The sequence below is a fragment of the Oncorhynchus gorbuscha genome, unplaced genomic scaffold (assembly GCF_021184085.1).
Source record: "Oncorhynchus gorbuscha isolate QuinsamMale2020 ecotype Even-year unplaced genomic scaffold, OgorEven_v1.0 Un_scaffold_1527, whole genome shotgun sequence".
Lineage (NCBI taxonomy): Eukaryota > Metazoa > Chordata > Actinopteri > Salmoniformes > Salmonidae > Oncorhynchus > Oncorhynchus gorbuscha.
Genome location: NW_025746278.1, coordinates 15,001 through 36,734, shown reverse-complemented (window position 1 = coordinate 36,734; position 21,734 = coordinate 15,001). Strand labels below are relative to the sequence as shown.

Sequence of the window (21,734 nt, the reverse complement as noted above, 5' to 3'; positions counted from 1 at the left end):
AGGTGGGGAGGACTAGAGTCAACAGAACTGAGGAGGGGAGGAATGGGGGTGGGAGGACTAGAGTCAACAGAACTGAGGAGGGGAGGACTAGAGTCAACAGAACTGAGGAGGGGAGGACTAGAGTCAACAGAACTGAGGAGGAGGACTAGAGTCAACAGAACTGAGGAGGGGAGGACTAGAGTCAACAGAACTGAGGAGAGGAGGACTAGAGTCAACAGAACTGAGGAGGGGAGGACTAGAGTCAACAGAACTGAGGAGGGAGGAATGGGGGTGGGAGGACTAGAGTCAACAGAACTGAGGTGGGGAGGACTAGAGTCAACAGAACTGAGGAGGGGAGGAATGGGGTGGGAGGACTAGAGTCAACAGAACTGAGGAGGGGAGGAATGGGGTGGGAGGACTAGAGTCAACAGAACTGAGGTGGGGAGGACTAGAGTCAACAGAACTGAGGAGGGGAGGAATGGGGGTGGGAGGACTAGAGTCAACAGAACTGAGGTGGGGAGTACTAGAGTCAACAGAACTGAGGAGGGGAGGAATGGGGGTGGGAGGACTAGAGTCAACAGAACTGAGGAGGGAGGACTAGAGTCAACAGAACTGAGGAGGGGAGGACTAGAGTCAACAGAACTGAGGAGGGAGGACTAGAGTCAACAGAACTGAGGTGGGGAGGACTAGAGTCAACAGAACTGAGGAGGGAGGACTAGAGTCAACAGAACTGAGGAGGGGAGGAATGGGGGTGGGAGGACTAGAGTCAACAGAACTGAGGAGGGGAGGACTAGAGTCAACAGAACTGAGGAGGGGAGGACTAGAGTCAACAGAACTGAGGTGGGGAGGACTAGAGTCAACAGAACTGAGGAGGGGAGGACTAGAGTCAACAGAACTGAGGAGGGGAGGACTAGAGTCAACAGAACTGAGGAGGGGAGGACTAGAGTCAACAGAACTGAGGAGGGGAGGACTAGAGTCAACAGAACTGAGGAGGGGAGGACTAGAGTCAACAGAACTGAGGAGGGGAGGAATGGGGGTGGGAGGACTAGAGTCAACAGAACTGAGGTGGGGAGGACTAGAGTCAACAGAACTGAGGAGGGGAGGACTAGAGTCAACAGAACTGAGGAGGGGGAGGACAGGAGTCAACAGAACTGAGGAGGGGAGGACTAGAGTCAACAGAACTGAGGAGGGGATGAATGGGGGTGGGAGGACTAGAGTCAACAGAACTGAGGAGGGGAGGAATGGGGGTGGGAGGACTAGAGTCAACAGAACTGAGGAGGGGAGGAATGGGGGTGGGAGGACTAGAGTCAACAGAACTGAGGTGGGGAGGACTAGAGTCAACAGAACTGAGGAGGGGAGGAATGGGGTGGGAGGACTAGAGTCAACAGAACTGAGGTGGGGAGGAATGGGGGTGGGAGGACTAGAGTCAACAGAACTGAGGTGGGGAGGAATGGGGGTGGGAGGACTAGAGTCAACAGAACTGAGGAGGGGGAGGACTAGAGTCAACAGAACTGAGGAGGGGAGGACTAGAGTCAACAGAACTGAGGTGGGGAGGACTAGAGTCAACAGAACTGAGGAGGGGAGGACTAGAGTCAACAGAACTGAGGAGGGGAGGACTAGAGTCAACAGAACTGAGGAGGGAGGACTAGAGTCAACAGAACTGAGGAGGGGAGGACTAGAGTCAACAGAACTGAGGTGGGGAGGACTAGAGTCAACATAACTGAGGTGGGGAGGACTAGAGTCAACAGAACTGAGGTGGGGAGGACTAGAGTCAACAGAACTGAGGAGGGGAGGACTAGAGTCAACAGAACTGAGGAGGGGAGGAATGGGGGTGGGAGGACTAGAGTCAACAGAACTGAGGTGGAGAGGACTAGAGTCAACAGAACTGAGGAGGGGAGGAATGGGGGTGGGAGGACTAGAGTCAACAGAACTGAGGTGGGGAGGACTAGAGTCAACAGAACTGAGGAGGGGAGGAATGGGGGTGGGAGGACTAGAGTCAACAGAACTGAGGTGGGGAGGACTAGAGTCAACAGAACTGAGGAGGGGAGGAATGGGGGTGGGAGGACTAGAGTCAACAGAACTGAGGTGGGAGGACTAGAGTCAACAGAACTGAGGTGGGGAGGACTAGAGTCAACAGAACTGAGGAGGGGAGGAATGGGGGTGGGAGGACTAGAGTCAACAGAACTGAGGAGGGAGGACTAGAGTCAACAGAACTGAGGAGGGGAGGACTAGAGTCAACAGAACTGAGGAGGGGAGGACTAGAGTCAACAGAACTGAGGAGGGGAGGACTAGAGTCAACAGAACTGAGGAGAGGAGGACTAGAGTCAACAGAACTGAGGAGGGGAGGACTAGAGTCAACAGAACTGAGGAGGGAGGAATGGGGGTGGGAGGACTAGAGTCAACAGAACTGAGGTGGGGAGGACTAGAGTCAACAGAACTGAGGAGGGGAGGAATGGGGGTGGGAGGACTAGAGTCAACAGAACTGAGGAGGGGAGGAATGGGGGTGGGAGGACTAGAGTCAACAGAACTGAGGTGGGGAGGACTAGAGTCAACAGAACTGAGGAGGGGAGGAATGGGGGTGGGAGGACTAGAGTCAACAGAACTGAGGTGGGGAGTACTAGAGTCAACAGAACTGAGGAGGGGAGGAATGGGGGTGGGAGGACTAGAGTCAACAGAACTGAGGAGGGGAGGACTAGAGTCAACAGAACTGAGGAGGGGAGGACTAGAGTCAACAGAACTGAGGAGGGACTAGAGTCAACAGAACTGAGGTGGGGAGGACTAGAGTCAACAGAACTGAGGAGGGGAGGACTAGAGTCAACAGAACTGAGGAGGGAGGAATGGGGGTGGGAGGACTAGAGTCAACAGAACTGAGGAGGGGAGGACTAGAGTCAACAGAACTGAGGAGGGGAGGACTAGAGTCAACAGAACTGAGGTGGGGAGGACTAGAGTCAACAGAACTGAGGAGGGGAGGACTAGAGTCAACAGAACTGAGGAGGGGAGGACTAGAGTCAACAGAACTGAGGAGGGAGGACTAGAGTCAACAGAACTGAGGAGGGGAGGACTAGAGTCAACAGAACTGAGGAGGGGAGGACTAGAGTCAACAGAACTGAGGAGGAGGAATGGGGGTGGGAGGACTAGAGTCAACAGAACTGAGGTGGGGAGGACTAGAGTCAACAGAACTGAGGAGGGGAGGACTAGAGTCAACAGAACTGAGGAGGGGAGGACAGGAGTCAACAGAACTGAGGAGGGGAGGACTAGAGTCAACAGAACTGAGGAGGGGATGAATGGGGGTGGGAGGACTAGAGTCAACAGAACTGAGGAGGGGAGGAATGGGGGGTGGGAGGACTGAGTCAACAGAACTGAGGAGGGGAGGAATGGGGGTGGGAGGACTAGAGTCAACAGAACTGAGGTGGGGAGGACTAGAGTCAACAGAACTGAGGAGGGGAGGAATGGGGGTGGGAGGACTAGAGTCAACAGAACTGAGGAGGGGAGGAATGGGGGTGGGAGGACTAGAGTCAACAGAACTGAGGAGGAGGACTAGAGTCAACAGAACTGAGGTGGGGAGGACTAGAGTCAACAGAACTGAGGTGGGGAGGACTAGAGTCAACAGAACTGAGGAGGGGAGGACTAGAGTCAACAGAACTGAGGAGGGGAGGACTAGAGTCAACAGAACTGAGGTGGGGAGGAATGGGGGTGGGAGGACTAGAGTCAACAGAACTGAGGTGGGGAGGACTAGAGTCAACAGAACTGAGGAGGGGAGGACTAGAGTCAACAGCACTGAGGAGGGGAGGACTAGAGTCAACAGAACTGAGGAGGGGAGGAATGGGGGTGGGAGGACTAGAGTCAACAGAACTGAGGAGGGGAGGACTAGAGTCAACAGAACTGAGGTGGGGAGGAATGGGGGTGGGAGGACTAGAGTCAACAGAACTGAGGTGGGGAGGACTAGAGTCAACAGAACTGAGGTGGGGAGGACTAGAGTCAACAGAACTGAGGTGGGGAGGACTAGAGTCAACAGAACTGAGGAGGGGAGGAATGGGGGTGGGAGGACTAGAGTCAACAGAACTGAGGTGGGGAGGACTAGAGTCAACAGAACTGAGGAGGGGGAGGACTAGAGTCAACAGAACTGAGGAGGGGAGGACTAGAGTCAACAGAACTGAGGTGGGGAGGACTAGAGTCAACAGAACTGAGGAGGGGAGGACTAGAGTCAACAGAACTGAGGAGGGGAGGACTAGAGTCAACAGAACTGAGGAGGGGAGGAATGGGGGTGGGAGGACTAGAGTCAACAGAACTGAGGAGGGGAGGAATGGGGGTGGGAGGACTAGTCAACAGAACTGGGCCCCAGGAAGCAACAAAGAGAAAATACCATGCATAATTATTTACACATTCAGAACAAAGAGAGAACATAATTAATACAACTCTGAGCTGCTCCACTGTCTGTCCAACCAGAGACCACATTCTGCACCGTCTGAGACAACGAGCAGAACTCTGTCTGTCACCACACACAGCATCACATGGAATGGACATGAGCTGGGTTCTGTTCTGTCCCGTCTGTCAGTGAGGCAGCTGGACGGTAAGTAGTATACAGGAGACCCCCCCCTTAGCACAGAGGACATGAGCTGTGTCCTGTCTGTCCTGTCAATGGGCAGGCGGTAGGCTAGCTAGGTACAGCTAGGTAGGATGCCCTCCTCTGATGCTGCATGGTGCCACGGTGGCTCTCCTCTTATACGATGCGCGGTGCTGAGCGATCGTTGGTATTGGTCCTCTTCAGCTTGACCCCTCTCTGGATAACCAGCAGCATGTTTCCCCCCTGACCATCCATAACCTCCCCATCCTCCAGGGACCCCCCCTCGCCCTGACACTGGGCCCTAGGCTGGTGAGCGGCCAAGGGAGGGTTTGTGGTTGCTTGACCACTCCAGAACGCCAGGGGAAGTACACCCAGCTCCCCCTCCTCTCCCTGGGCTGGAGACTCAGGGCTCTGGGCCTCCTCTGGTTCCTCCACTCCTACTCCTGGTCCTATAGGAATCCCCAGCCCCCCAGGAAATCCTCCCCCAACTAGGCCAGGCACGGTGGGGATCTTGACTGGGATGACGGGGGTCCGGATGGGGATTGGGCCGGTGGTCCCGCGGCGAGCCGAGGGCTTGGTGGAGGGCGTGCGGCGGATGGTGGCGACCCCAGGGGTCATGATGACGGAGCCAGCCGTAGAAGGTAGGCCGGCGGTGGAGGCTGGTCTCTTGGACTGGAACATCCTACGGTAGGACTGGCTGATGTCACTGTTACGGGGATGGTGGATGACTTGTCAAACTCCTGCTGGTCAACCTCCTGGTCCCCTCCCATGGAGAAATAGTCGTAGTCTGACACTGGAATAAACAGAGAGGGAGAGAGAGAGAGATTATGGATCCCCATTATTCCTGGATCAAGACAGCAGCTACTCTTCCTGGGGTTTATTATGGATCCCCATTAGTTCCTGTCAAGACAGGTTTAGCTATCTCTTCCTGGGCAGCTTTATTATGGATCCCCATTAGTTCCTGCCAGGACAGCAGCTACTCTTCCTGGGGTTTATTATGGATCCCCATTAGTTCCTGTCAAGACAGCAGCTACTCTTCCTGGGGTTTATTATGGATCCCCATTAGTTCCTGTCAAGGCAGCAGCTACTCTTCCTGGGGTTTATTATGGATCCCCATTAGTTCCTGTCAAGACAGCAGCTTCTCTTCCTAGGGTTTATTATGGATCCCCATTAGTACCTGCCAGGACAGCAGCTACTCTTCCTGGGGTTTATTATGGATCCCCATTAGTTCCTGTCAAGACAGCAGGTACTCTTCCTGGGGTTTATTATGGATCCCCATTAGTTCCTGTCAAGACAGCAGCTACTCTTCCTGGGGTTTATTATGGATCCCCATTAGTTCCTGTCAAGACAGCAGCTACTCTTCCTGGGGTTTATTATGGATCCCCATTAGTTCCTGTCAAGACAGCAGCTTCCTGGGGTTTATTATGGATCAAGTTCCTGTCAAGACAGCAGCTACTCTTCCTGGGGTTTATTATGGATCCCCATTAGTTCCTGTCAAGACAGCAGCTACTCTTCCTGGGGTTTATTATGGATCCCCATTAGTTCCTGTCAAGACAGCAGCTACTCTTCCTGGGGTTTATTATGGATCCCCATTAGTTCCTGTCAAGACAGCAGCTACTCTTCCTGGGGGATCCCCATTAGATCCAAACTAATTAAGGCAAAAGCAGGTACAAAATTAGTTCGGACACAATAAGTCCACCTTAAAAATATTGAATAAGATGTTTCTTTTCTTTTAAAAATGTCCTTTTATGGGCCTCCAGAGTACTCTTCCTGAACAGTATTACTACTAGACTCCTGGTTACTATGGTCTCCAGAGTAGTACAGTATTACTACTAGACTCCTGGTTACTATGGTCTCCAGAGTAGTACAGTATTACTACTAGACTCCTGGTTACTATGGTCTCCAGAGTGGTACAGTATTACTACTAGACTCCTGGTTACTATGGTCTCCAGAGTAGTACAGTATTACTACTAGACTCCTGGTTACTATGGTCTTACCAGAGTAGTACAGTATTACTACTAGACTCCTGGTTACTATGGTCTCCAGAGTGGTACAGTATTACTACTAGACTCCTGGTTACTATGGTCTCCAGAGTGGTACAGTATTACTACTAGACTCCTGGTTACTATGGTCTCCAGAGTGGTACAGTATTACTACTAGACTCCTGGTTACTATGGTCTCCAGAGTGGTACAGTATTACTACTAGACTCCTGGTTACTATGGTCTCCAGAGTGGTACAGTATTACTACTAGACTCCTGGTTACTATAGGTCTCCATAGTGGTACAGTATTACTACTAGACTCCTAGTTACTATGGTCTTCAGAGTGGTACAGTATTACTACTAGACTCCTGGTTACTATGGTCTCCAGAGTGGTACAGTATTACTACTAGACTCCTGGTTACTATGGTCTCCAGAGTGGTACAGTATTACTACTAGACTCCTGGTTACTATGGTCTCCAGAGTGGTACAGTATTACTACTAGACTCCTGGTTACTATGGTCTCCAGAGTGGTACAGTATTACTACTAGACTCCTGGTTACTATGGTCTCCAGAGTGGTACAGTATTACTACTAGACTCCTGGTTACTATGGTCTCCAGAGTGGTACAGTATTACTACTAGACTCCTGGTTACTATGGTCTCCAGAGTGGTACAGTATTACTACTAGACTCCTGGTTACTATGGTCTCCAGAGTAGTACAGTATTACTACTAGACTCCTGGTTACTATGGTCTCCAGAGTGGTACAGTATTACTACTAGACTCCTGGTTACTATGGTCTCCAGAGTGGTACAGTATTACTACTAGACTCCTGGTTACTATGGTCTCCAGAGTAGTACAGTATTACTACTAGACTCCTGGTTACTATGGTCTCCAGAGTAGTACAGTATTACTACTAGACTCCTGGTTACTAGGGCTGTTTTTCATGGTTCGGGTTAGGCCACTTAGTTCCAGTGAAGGGAAATCTTAACGCTACAGCATACAATGACATTCTAGACGATTCTGTGCTTCCAACATTGTGGCAACAGTTTGGGAAGGCCCTTTCCTGTTTCAGCATTACAATGCCCGCGTGCACAAAGCGAGGTCCATACAGAAATGGCTTGTCGAGATCGGCGTGGAAGAATTTGACTGGCCTGCACAGAGCCCTGACCTCAACCCCATCGAACACCTTTGGGATGAATTGGAACGCAGACTGCGAGCCAGGAGGCCTAACCGCCCAACTTCACTAATGCTCTTGTGGCTGAATGGGAAGCAGGTCCCAATGTTCCAACATCTAGCAGCAATGTTCCAACATCTAGTGGAAAGCCTTCCCAGAAGAGTGGAGGCTGTTATAGCAGCAATGTTCCTACATCTAGTGGAAAGCCTTCCCAGAAGAGTGGAGGCTGATATAGCAGCAATGTTCCTACATCTAGTGGAAATCCTTCCCAGGAGAGTGGAGGCTGTTTTAGCAGCGATGGGGGGGCAACTCCATATTAATGCCCATGATTTTGGAATGAGATTGTTAGACGAGCAGATGTCCACATACCTTGGGCATTTAGTGCACCTGTATCCTATTTCTACCAGACACGTACCTGGTATAGAGACAACATCAATTAGAATATATTTACTGTCACGAGTCGGTCCGAGGGTGGCTGCCCTTCCCGGTCGGGTGGCGCTCGGCGGTCGTCGTCACCGGCCTATTAGCTGCCACTGATTGTCTTTCCTCCCCTCCTTGTATGTTTATTGGTAGCACCTGTTTGTGAATCATTAGTTGGGCTTCTTTAGACAACCGGGCCCGCCTGTTTCTTTGTGCGGGATTCAGGACCTTCGGTTAGGTAGTAGAGGAACGTGTTTGTTCCTGGTCGTGTACTTCGGTTGTACTGTTTTCGTCCCCGTGTGTGTTAGGGGCATTTGGTTGTGTCTGTGTGTGTGTGTGTGTGTGTCTGTGTGTGTGTGTGTGTGTGTGTGTGTGTGTGTGTGTGTGTGTGTGTGTGTGTGTGTGTGTGTGTGTGTGTGTGTGTGTGTGTGTGTGTGTGTGTGTGTGTGTGTGTGTGTGTGTGTGTGTCTCTGTGTCCAGTGGTGCGTTTGTGCATTAAAGAGCACAGTATTGCACTCTCTGTTTCCTGCGTCTGACTCCACACCCACGACACCCAGAGCGTTATATTTACACAGAAGGATATGGTGCTACAAGTCATGCATGCCTTTGCATATTTTCTCAGTGTGTTTGTGTGTGTTAACCTTGTGAAGGTATGGTGTCCTCTGAACAGCACGGGGTGGTACTCTGGGTACTGTAGCCACTAGAACAGTGTAGAGAGTCCCTACTGGAACGCTGTGTCTGTGAGTCCAGCTGAAGACCTCTGGATAGGGCCAGAGCCAGCTCCTCATGGGCCTCCATCTCACACACCTGGAGAGAGAGAGAGAGAGAGAGAGAGAGAGAGAGAGAGAGAGAGAGAGAGAGAGAGAGAGAGAGAGAGAGAGAGAGAGAGAGAGAGAGAGACAGACAGACAGACAGAGAGAGACAGACAGACAGACAGACAGACAGACAGACAGACAGACAGACAGACAGACAGACAGACAGACAGACAGACAGACAGACGGACAGGTGGACGGACAGACAGACGGACGGACGGACGGACGGACAGACAGGACAGACAGACAGACAGACAGACAGACAGACAGACAGACAGACAGACAGACAGACAGACAGACAGACAGACAGACAGACAGACAGACAGACAGACACAGACAGACAGACAGACAGACAGACAGACAGACAGACACGTTGGGTTAGAAAACATAATCCTTCTTTGTGCAGCATGAAGATAAATCAATCGATATAAACTGGATGGTTTGAGCCCTGAATTCTGATTGGCTGAAGGCCGTGGTATATCAGACCGTATATCACGGGTATGACAAAACATTTAGTTTTACTGCTCTAATTACGTTGGTAACCAGTTTATAATCGTTGTGCCTAAGAGCAGCCCTTTGCCGTGGTATATTGGCCACCTCCTCGGGCCTTATTGCTTAATTATAAACTGGTTGGTTTGAACCCTGAATGCTGACTGGCTGACAGCCGTGGTACATTAGACGGTATACCACGGGTACGACGAAACATTTGTTTTTCCTGCTCTAATTACATTGGTAACCAGTTTATAATAGCAATAAGGTACTTCTGGGGTTTGTGGTATATGGCCAATATACCACGGGCTAAGGGCTGTGTCCAGGTACTCCGCGGAGTAAACTGCCTCTTACTCAGTCCCAGATGCTAATATATGCATATGATTATTAGTATTGGATAGAAAACACTCTGAAGTTTCTAAAACTGTTTGAATGATGTCTGTGAGTATAACAGAACACAGGCAAAAACCTGAGAAAAATCCAAACAGGAAGTGGGAAATCTGAGGTTTGTAGTTTTTGAACTCAGCCCCTATCAAATACACAGTGGGATATGGGTTATTTTTCACTTCCTAAGGCTTCCACTAGATGTCAACCATCTTTAGAACGTTGTTTCATGCTGCTCCTGTGAAGGGGAGCCAGATAAGAGCTGTTTGACTAAGGGGTCTGGCAGCAGCCTCGTTCTCAGTCACGCGCATTTCACATGAGAGGTATCTCTCATTCCATTGCTTTTCTACAGAAAAGCAATGGAACGAATTCTCCGGTTGGAACATTATTGAACATTTATGATAAAAACATCATAAAGATTGATTAGTTTGACAAGTTTCTTCGACCTTTAAAATAACTTTTGAACTTTTTGTCCAACTGGACCAGAACGCGCTTTTGGATTTGTTTACCAAACGCCCCTAACAAAAGAAGCTATTTGGACATAAATGGACATAAATGATGGACATTATCGAACAAAACAAGCATTTATTGTGGAACTGCGATTCCTGGGAGTGCATTCTGATGAAGATCATCAAAGGTAAGTGAATATTTATAATGCTATTTATGACTAATGTTGACTACCCAACATGGTATTTCCATATTTCTCTGGCTGAATTGGGCTCTGAGCGCCGTTCTCAGATTATGCTATTTCCGTAAAGTTTTTTTGAAATCTGACACAGCGGTTGCATTAAGGAGAAGTGTAATCCAAAGTTCCATGCATAACACTTGAATTTTCATCAACATTTATAATGAGTATTTATGTGAATTCATGTGGCTCTCTGCAATATCACTGCATGTTTTGGAACTACTGAACATAACACGCCAATGTAAAATACGATTTTTACCGAATAAAACATACATGTATAGTGTAACATGAAGTCCTATGAGTGTCATCTGATGAAGGTCATCAAAGGTTTGTGATTCATTTAATCTATATTTGTGCTTTTTGTGACTCCTCTCTTTGGCTGGAAAAATGGCTGGGTTTTTCTGTGAGTTGGTGGTGACCTAACATGATCGTTTGTGGAGCTTTCGCTGTATAGCATTTTTGAAATCAGACACGGTGGCTGGATTAACGAGAATTCTATCTTTAAAATGATGCCTAATACTTGTATGTTTGAGAAATTTGATTTGTGAGATTTTCTGATGATTTGTATTTGTCGCCCTGCAATTTCATTGGCTGTTGGCGAGGGGTTCCGCTGACGGAACTCCCAGTCCTAGACAGGTTAGAGCATGTGTCCAGCTGACCTTGGGTGGTGGAGGTAATGGTTGACCTCTGCTCCCTGGTGCTGGGATGACTCCAGCAAGCAGTGGTAGACTCCTGCCCCCAGGTGCTGGGATGACACCAGCAGGCAGTGGTAGACTCCTGCCCCCAGGTGCTGGGATGACACCAGCAGGCAGTGGTAGACTCCTGCCCCCAGGTGCTGGGATGACACCAGCAGGCAGTGGTAGTGGGGCATAGCTGGTGTCTGCTGGTACAGGATCCTTGTCCTTCCTCCTTCTAAGGGTGTTCACCATGGGCTGGTCATAGGGTCCTGGTTTAGCCCAGTCCTACAGGATATAGAAATATAGCTGAGTTCACCTCCTCTACCCAGTCATACAGGATACAGAAATATAGCTGAGTTCACCTCCTCTACCCAGTCCTACAGGATACAGAAATATAGCTGAGTTCACCTCCTCTATCCAGTCCTACAGGATACAGAAATATAGCTGAGTTCACCTCCTCTACCCAGTCCTACAGGATACAGATACATAGCTGAGTTCACCTCCTCTATCCAGTCCTACAGGATACAGAAATATAGCTGAGTTCACCTCCTCTACCCAGTCCTACAGGATACAGATACATAGCTGAGTTCACCTCCTCTATCCAGTCCTACAGGATACAGATACATAGCTGAGTTCACCTCCTCTACCCAGTCCTACAGGATACAGAAATATAGCTGAGTTCACCTCCTCTATCCAGTCCTACAGGATACAGAAATATAGCTGAGTTCACCTCCTCTACCCAGTCCTACAGGATACAGAAATATAGCTGAGTTCACCTCCTCTACCCAGTCCTACAGGATACAGAAATATAGCTGAGTTCACCTCCTCTACCCAGTCCTACAGGATACAGATACATAGCTGAGTTCACCTCCTCTACCCAGTCCTAAGCTGAGTTCACCTCCTCTACCCAGTCCTACAGGATACAGAAATATAGCTGAGTTCACCTCCTCTACCCAGTCCTACAGGATACAGAAATATAGCTGAGTTCACCTCCTCTACCCAGTCCTACAGGATACAGATACATAGCTGAGTTCACCTCCTCTACCCAGTCCTACAGGATACAGAAATATAGCTGAGTTCACCTCCACTACCCAGTCCTACAGGATACAGAAATATAGCTGAGTTCACCTCCTCTACCCAGTCCTACAGGATACAGAAATATAGCTGAGTTCACCTCCTCTACCCAGTCCTACAGGATACAGAAATATAGCTGAGTTCACCTCCTCTACCCAGTCCTAAGCTGAGTTCACCTCCTCTACCCAGTCCTACAGGATACAGATACATAGCTGAGTTCACCTCCTCTACCCAGTCCTACAGGATACAGAAATATAGCTGAGTTCACCTCCTCTACCCAGTCCTACAGGATACAGAAATATAGCTGAGTTCACCTCCTCTACCCAGTCCTATAGGATACAGAAATATAGCTGAGTTCACCTCCTCTACCCAGTCCTACAGGATACAGAAATATAGCTGAGTTCACCTCCTCTACCCAGTCCTAAGCTGAGTTCACCTCCTCTACCCAGTCCTACAGGATACAGAAATATAGCTGAGTTCACCTCCTCTACCCAGTCCTACAGGATACAGAAATATAGCTGAGTTCACCTCCTCTACCCAGTCCTAAGCTGAGTTCACCTCCTCTACCCAGTCCTACAGGATACAGAAATATAGCTGTGGGGATTCTGAACTATTATCACCATCTTCAAATACATCTTCTGCAGGAACACATCTGAAAATCTACCAATGAAACGTGTAGAAGACGATGTAGTATATCGTCCTACAGTCATTTTTCAATCTGACTGTAACATAATCATAATGTCATAGTAATTCAGAGGGTCCTACGTAATGACAGGATGTTGATGTTTCAGGAACACAAGGAGACATGATGAGGAGGAGGACTGAACCAACAAACAAACCTTCCAGCTGGGGACTTTAGAGGTGGGGACCATGTTAGGCCCCAGGGTGCAGTAATGAGGGTAGTCAGGTAGCAGGGCCGAGCCCGGCCTGGACCACGACTGGGACGGACAGGAGGAGGAGGAGGTGGTGATGGAGGTGGAATGGGAGGAGGGAGGGAAGAGGGGGTAGGAACCCACCAGGCCTGAGCCCCCTCCCATCAGGTAGGACCCCCCCAGGCCTGAGCCCCCTCCCATCAGGTAGGACCCCCCCAGGCCTGAGCCCCCTCCCATCAGGTATGAAGAGTCTGAATGATGGTGATCCCCGTAGTGATCATACCCGTTAGACAACTGAGCATGAGCAGGGGAACGGAATGACACAAACAAACAAACAAACAAACAAACAAACAAACAAACATAAAAACACAAAATTGGAGAAATTTGTCAAATTAAACACAATAGGGTCAAATAATAAAACAACACAATAGGGTCAGGACAATAAACCAACACAATAGGGTCAGGATAATAAACCAACACAATAGGGTCAGGATAATAAAACAACACAATAGGGTCAGGACAATAAACCAACACAATAGGGTCAGGATAATAAAACAACACAATAGGGTCAGGACAATAGGGTCAGGATAATAAAACGACACAATAGGGTCAGGATAATAGGGTCAGGATAATAAAACGACACAATAGGGTCAGGATAATAAACCAACACAATAGGGTCAGGATAATAGGGCCAGGATAATAAAACAACACAATAGGGTCAGGATAATAAACCAACACAATAGGGTCAGGATAATAGGGCCAGGATAATAAACCAACACAATAGGGTCAGGATAATAGGGCCAGGATAATAAAACAACACAATAGGGTCAGGACAATAGGGTCAGGATAATAAAACAACACAATAGGGTCAGGACAATAGGGTCAGGATAATAAAACGACACAATAGGGTCAGGATAATAGGGTCAGGATAATAAAACAACACAATAGGGTCAGGACAATAGGGTCAGGATAATAAAACAACACAATAGGGTCAGGACAATAGGGTCAGGATAATAGGGCCAGGATAATAAAACAACACAATAGGGTCAGGACAATAGGGTCAGGATAATAAAACAACACAATAGGGTCAGGACAATAGGGTCAGGATAATAAAACAACACAATAGGGTCAGGATAATAGGGCCAGGATAATAAACCAACACAATAGGGTCAGGATAATAAAACAACACAATAGGGTCAGGACAATAGGGTCAGGATAATAAAACGACACAATAGGGTCAGGATAATAGGGTCAGGATAATAAAACGACACAATAGGGTCAGGATAATAAACCAACACAATAGGGTCAGGATAATAGGGCCAGGATAATAAAACAACACAATAGGGTCAGGACAATAGGGTCAGGATAATAAAACGACACAATAGGGTCAGGATAATAGGGTCAGGATAATAAAACGACACAATAGGGTCAGGATAATAAACCAACACAATAGGGTCAGGATAATAGGGCCAGGATAATAAAACAACACAATAGGGTCAGGACAATAGGGTCAGGATAATAAAACCAACACAATAGGGTCAGGATAATAAACCAACACAATAGGGTCAGGACAATAAACCAACACAATAGGGTCAGGATAATAAACCAACACAATAGGGTCAGGATAATAAACCAACACAATAGGGTCAGGATAATAGGGCCAGTGTCACGCCTTGGTCATTGTATCTTGTGTTTTTGTTATATGTTTGGGTAGGCCAGGGTGTGACATGGGTTTATATGTTGTATTTCGTATTGGGGTTTGTATTAATTGGGAGTGTGTATTATTAGGGGTGTGTCTAGTTAGGCTTGGCTGCCTGAGGCGATTCCTAATTGGAGTCAGCTGATTCTAGTTGTCTCGGATTGGGAACCGTATTTAGGCAGCCTGAGTGCGCGTTGTATTCGTGGGTGATTGTACCTGTCTCTGTGTTAGTCACCAGATAGGCTGTATTAGTTTCACTCGTTTATTGTTTTCGTATTTTCCGTTATTTCATGTACCGTATTCTTCATTAAATGTCATAGTAACCTACACGCTGCATTTCGGTCTGAATCTCTTCAAACAACAGACGAATATCATTACAGCCAGGATAATAAAACGACACAATAGGGTCAGGATAATAAAACGACACAATAGGGTCAGGATAATAAAACGACACAACAGGGTCAAGATAATAAAACGACATAATAGGGCCAGGATAATAAAACGACACAATAGGGTCAGGATAATAGGGCCAGGATAATAAAATGACACAATAGGGTCAGGATAATAAACCAACACAATAGGATCAGGACAATAGGGTCAGGACAATAGGGTCAGGATAATAAAACAACACAATAGGGTCAGGATAATAGGGTCAGGATAATAAAACAACACAATAGGGTCAGGATAATAGGGTCAGGATAATAAAACAACACAATAGGGTCAGGATAATAGGGTCAGGATAATAAAACAACACAATAGGGTCAGGACAATAAACCAACACAATAGGGTCAGGATAATAAACCAACACAATAGGGTCAGGATAATAAACCAACACAATAGGGTCAGGATAATAAAACAACACAATAGGGTCAGGATAATAAGCCAACACAATAGGGTCAGGATAATAAACCAACACAATAGGGTCAGGATAATAAAACCGACACAATAGGGTCAGGATAATAAAACAACACAATAGGGTCAGGATAATAAAACAACACAATAGGGTCAGGATAATAAAACAACACAATAGGGTCAGGATAATAAACCAACACAATAGGGTCAGGATAATAAAACCGACACAATAGGGTCAGGATAATAAAACAACACAATAGGGTCAGGATAATAAAACAACACAATAGGGTCAGGATAATAAAACAACACAATAGGGTCAGGATAATAAACCAACACAATAGGGTCAGGATAATAAAACCGACACAATAGGGTCAGGATAATAAAACAACACAATAGGGTCAGGATAATAAAACAACACAATAGGGTCAGGATAATAAGCCAACACAATGAAATACAATGAATGAAATACAAATAACTCAACATTTCGGAAGAACAAATAAACAAAAGGAGTAAACTAAGAAAATGAGTCCTGCCTGATTGACAAACCGGACCGCGGTTCTGAATTCTGAAATGTATGTGAACCACCATGATACGTAACAGCAGCGATCAGAGACAGGTGAAAGGAAGCTGTGAGTGGAACACCTGGATGGAGTAGAGGGGTGTGGAGAAGGTGAACACGATGGTTCCTGTGAGGAGAATCTAGAATAAGGGCTACAGCAAGGAGGGTATCTATCATGAGAGGAGACGAGGGGTAGGGTATCTATCATGAGAGGGGACGAGGGGTAGGGTATCTATCATGAGAGGACACGAGGGGTAGGGTATCTATCATGAGAGGAGACAAGGGGTAGGGTATCTATCATGAGAGGGGACGAGGGGTAGGGTATCTATCATGAGAGGGGACGAGGGGTAGGGTATCTATCATGAGAGGGGACGAGGGGTAGGGTATCTATCATGAGAGGAGACAAGGGGTAGGGTATCTATCATGAGAGGAGACAAGGGGTAGGGTATCTATCATGAGAGGGGACGAGGGGTAGGGTATCTATCATGAGAGGGGACAAGGGGTAGGGTATCTATCATGAGAGGGGACGAGGGGTAGGGTATCTATCATGAGAGGGGACGAGGGGTAGGGTATCTATCATGAGAGGGGACGAGGGGTAGGGTATCTATCATGAGGGGACGAGGGGTAGGGTATCTATCATGAGAGGGTAGGGTACGAGGGGGACGAGGGGTAGGGTATCTATCATGAGAGGAGGGTTACTATCATGAGAGGGGACGAGGGGTAGGGTATCTATCATGAGAGGGGACGAGGGTAGGGTATCTATCATGAGAGGGCAGGGGGGGTGCTTCCTCTCAAAGGAGGGATGGAGGGAGTATTTCACCTTGTCAACTGCAGCCAGAGGCCCTCCTGAGGTGGGAGAGCTGCACTCACTGACTGACTGGCAGGTGTCAGAGGCCTCAGACGAGCCAGAGCTGGAGCAAGGCTGGAGGAACAGCAGGTTGGGTGGAGGCAGACAGACACGACAGAGGACGAGCACAAGACGAGAGCAGAGAGTTTTGGTGTTAAAAAAAGAGAGGAGTTTGAGTTCAGTGTAGGGTTAAAAGATGACCGGCTATGAACATACACACAGTCACAGACAGTCACAGACAGTCACAGACAGTCACACGCAGTCACAGATAGTCACAGACAGTCACAGACAGTCACACGCAGTCACACACAGTCACAGATAGTCACAGACAGTCACAGACAGTCACAGACAGTCACACGCAGTCACAGACAGTCACAGACAGTCACACGCAGTCACAGACAGTCACAGACAGTCACAGACAGTCACAGACAGTCACAGACAGTCACAGACAGTCACAGACAGTCACAGACAGTCACACGCAGTCACACGCAGTCACAGACAGTCACACACACTCACAGACAGTCACAGACAGTCACAGACCGCCACACACAGTCACAGAATGTCACAGACAGTCACACACAGTCACAGACAGTCACAGACCGCCACACACAGTCACAGACAGTCACACACAGTCACAGACAGTCACAGACAGTCACAGACCGCCACACACAGTCACACACAGTCACAGACGGTCAAATATGGTCACAGACAGTCACACACATTCACAGACCAACAAACATGGCCACAGACAGTCACAGACGGCCACAGACAGTCACAGACAGTCACATACAGTCACAGACGGTCACAGACAGTCACAGACAGTCACAGACAGTCGCAGACAGTCACACACAGTCACAGACAGTCACCGACAGTCACAGACAGTCACAGACAGTCACCGACAGTCACAGACAGTCACAGACAGTCACCGACAGTCACAGACAGTCACAGACAGTCACACAGGAATTGAACACATAAAGGAGAGGAAGGCGTGTATTGTAGCCAGCACATAAAGACAGAACTGCAGGGAAGACGTTAGAAGGCATCAATCAGTCAGTGAGCTGCATCAGCACGTTTAAAAACAACAGTTCCCTGCCAGCAGGGAGGTTAGCACCGAGATTCAGGGGGGAATTAGCTGGAGTGAAACCAAGCAGAGAGGTGAGTCAGAGGATAGAATAATTTAGCATGAACTGTCCTTGTGGACAGCAGAGGGAGAAGCAGATAGACAGTCTGGTACTAAGCATCATGGTTAAAGAGTTTAAAGCCAGACACAGAAAGCCCAGGAGTAGTATTCTCCTGGTGGTTTTCGGCGGTGGTATTAGTGGTCATCACTCTGAGACCTTATTCAGTACAGTGACCTAACAGAGGAAGTGGGGACTCTACTCTAGACTGACAGTGACCTAACAGAGGAAGGAACTCTACTCTAGACTGACAGTGACCTAACAGAGGAAGGAACTCTACTCTAGACTGACAGTGACCTAACAGAGGAAGGAACTCTACTCTAGACTGACAGTGACCTAACAGAGGAAGGAACTCTACTCTAGACTGACAGTGACCTAACAGAGGAAGGAACTCTACTCTAGACTGACAGTGACCTAACAGAGGAAGGAACTCTACTCTAGACTGACAGTGACCTAACAGAGGAAGTGGGGACTCTACTCTAGACTGACAGTGACCTAACAGAGGAAGGAACTCTACTCTAGACTGACAGTGACCTAACAGAGGAAGGAGGAACTCTACTCTAGACTGACAGTGACCTAACAGAGGAAGGAACTCTACTCTAGACTGACAGTGACCTAACAGAGGAAGGAACTCTACTCTAGACTGACAGTGACCTAACAGAGGAAGGAACTCTACTCTAGACTGACAGTGACCTAACAGAGGAAGGAACTCTACTCTAGACTGACAGTGACCTAACAGAGGAAGGAACTCTACTCTAGACTGACAGTGACCTAACAGAGGAAGGAGGAACTCTACTCTAGACTGACAGTGACCTAACAGAGGAAGGAACTCTACTCTAGACTGACAGTGACCTAACAGAGGAAGGAACTCTACTCTAGACTGACAGTGACCTAACAGAGGAAGGAACTCTACTCTAGACTGACAGTGACCTAACAGAGGAAGGAACTCTACTCTAGACTGACAGTGACCAAACAGAGGAAGTGACTCTAGTCTAGACTGACAGTGACCTAACAGAGGAAGGAACTCTACTCTAGACTGACAGTGACCTAACAGAGGAAGGAACTCTACTCTAGACTGACAGTGACCTAACAGAGGAAGGAACTCTACTCTAGACTGACAGTGACCTAACAGAGGAAGGAACTCTACTCTAGACTGACAGTGACCTAACAGAGGAAGGAACTCTACTCTAGACTGACAGTGACCTAACAGAGGAAGGAACTCTACTCTAGACTGACAGTGACCTAACAGAGGAAGGAACTCTACTCTAGACTGACAGTGACCTAACAGAGGAAGGAACTCTACTCTAGACTGACAGTGACCTAACAGAGGAAGGAACTCTACTCTAGACTGACAGTGACCTAACAGAGGAAGGAACTCTACTCTAGACTGACAGTGACCTAACAGAGGAAGGAACTCTACTCTAGACTGACAGTGACCTAACAGAGGAAGTGGGGACTCTACTCTAGACTGACAGTGACCTAACAGAGGAAGTGGGGACTCTACTCTAGACTGACAGTGACCTAACAGAGGAAGGAACTCTACTCTAGACTGACAGTGACCTAACAGAGGAAGGAACTCTACTCTAGACTGACAGTGACCTAACAGAGGAAGGAACTCTACTCTAGACTGACAGTGACCTAACAGAGGAAGGAACTCTACTCTAGACTGACAGTGACCTAACAGAGGAAGTGGGGCCTCTACTCTAGACTGACAGTGACCTAACAGAGGAAGGAACTCTACTCTAGACTGACAGTGACCTAACAGAGGAAGGAACTCTACTCTAGACTGACAGTGACCTAACAGAGGAAGGAACTCTACTCTAGACTGACAGTGACCTAACAGAGGAAGGAACTCTACTCTAGACTGACAGTGACCTAACAGAGGAAGGAACTCTACTCTAGACTGACAGTGACCTAACAGAGGAAGGAACTCTACTCTAGACTGACAGTGACCAAACAGAGGAAGTGGGGGACTCTACTAGACTGGACTGAGGAAGGAACTCCTTAGACTGACAGTGACCTAACAGAGGAAGGAACTCTACAACTGACAGTGACCTAACAGAGGAAGGAACTCTACTCTAGACTGACAGTGACCTATTCAGAGGAAGGAACTCCTCTAAACTGAGAGTGACCTAACAGAGGAAGGAACTAAACTTGAGACATTGAGGAAGGAACTCTAATCTAGACTGACAGTGACCTAACAGAGGAAGGAACTCTACTCTAGACTGACAGTGACCTAACAGAGGAAGGAACTCTACTCTAGACTGACAGTGACCTAACAGAGGAAGGAACTCCCCTCATGACCAGTGACCTAACAGAGGTGAACTCTACAAGGCCTGACCTAACAGAGGAAGGTCAACCTAGTGACAGTGAACAGGGAAGTCCTAGCAACCTGGTGACCTGGGAAGTGTCTCTCAGACTATGATGTATAGAGGAAGTCAAAGGTCTACTTGAGGACAGTGACCAACAGAGGAAGGAACTCTATAGACTGACAGTGACCTATCTACTCTAGACTGACAGTGACCTAACAGAGGAAGGAACTCTAGTCTAGGACAGTGACCTAACAGAGGAAGGAGGAACTCTACTCTAGACTGACAGTGACCTAACAGAGGAAGGAACTCTACTCTAGACTGACAGTGACCTAACAGAGGAAGGAACTCTACTCTAGACTGTCCAGTGACCTAACAGAGGTAGGAACTCTACTCTAGACTGACAGTGACCTAACAGAGGAAGTCTAGTCTAGACTGACAGTGACCTAACAGAGGAAGGAACTCTATTCTAGACTGACAGTGACCTAACAGAGGAGGAACTGTACTCTACTGACAGTGACCAAACAGAGTAAGTGGGGAGTGTCTAGTGTAGTGTATGAGGAAGTCTACTGTACTGACACTGACCTAGTGTAGGAACTGTACTCTAGACTGACAGTGTAACAGTGGAAGGAACTGTACTGTAGTGTAGGAAGGAACTGTAGTGTAGTGTGACAGTGAGTGTAGTGTAGTGTAGTGTAGTGACAGTGACCTAGTGTAACTCTACTAGACTGTAGTGACCTAACAGTAGTGTAAGTAGTCTACTGTAGACTGACAGTGTAGTGTAGTGTACTCTACTCTAGTGTAGTGTAACAGAGTAGTGTACTGTAGACTGACAGTGACCTAACAGAGGAAGGAACTCTACTGTAGTGTAGTGTAGTGGAGTGACTGACTGTACTGTACTGTAGTGACCTAGTGTAGTGTAGTCTACTCTAGACTGACAGTGACCTAACAGAGGAAGGACTGTAGACTGACAGTGACCTAACAGAGTAACTCTACTGTGACAGTGTAGGAAGTGTACTGTAGTGACAGTGACCTGAGGAAGGAACTCTACTGTAGTGACAGTGTACCTGTAGAGGAAGTGGGGCCTCTACTGTAGACTGACAGTGACCTAACAGAGGAAGGAACTCTACTGACTGACAGTAGTGTAGTGTAGACTGACAGTGACCTGTAACTCTGTAGT

At 47.8% G+C, this 21,734-nt stretch overlaps 1 pseudogene; it reads right to left on the bottom strand.

Moving 5' to 3' along the window:
* Positions 1–4,257: 4,257 nt before the first annotated feature.
* LOC124023177 overlaps positions 4,258–21,734 on the bottom strand; it is a 24,128-nt pseudogene continuing 6,651 nt past the window's right edge.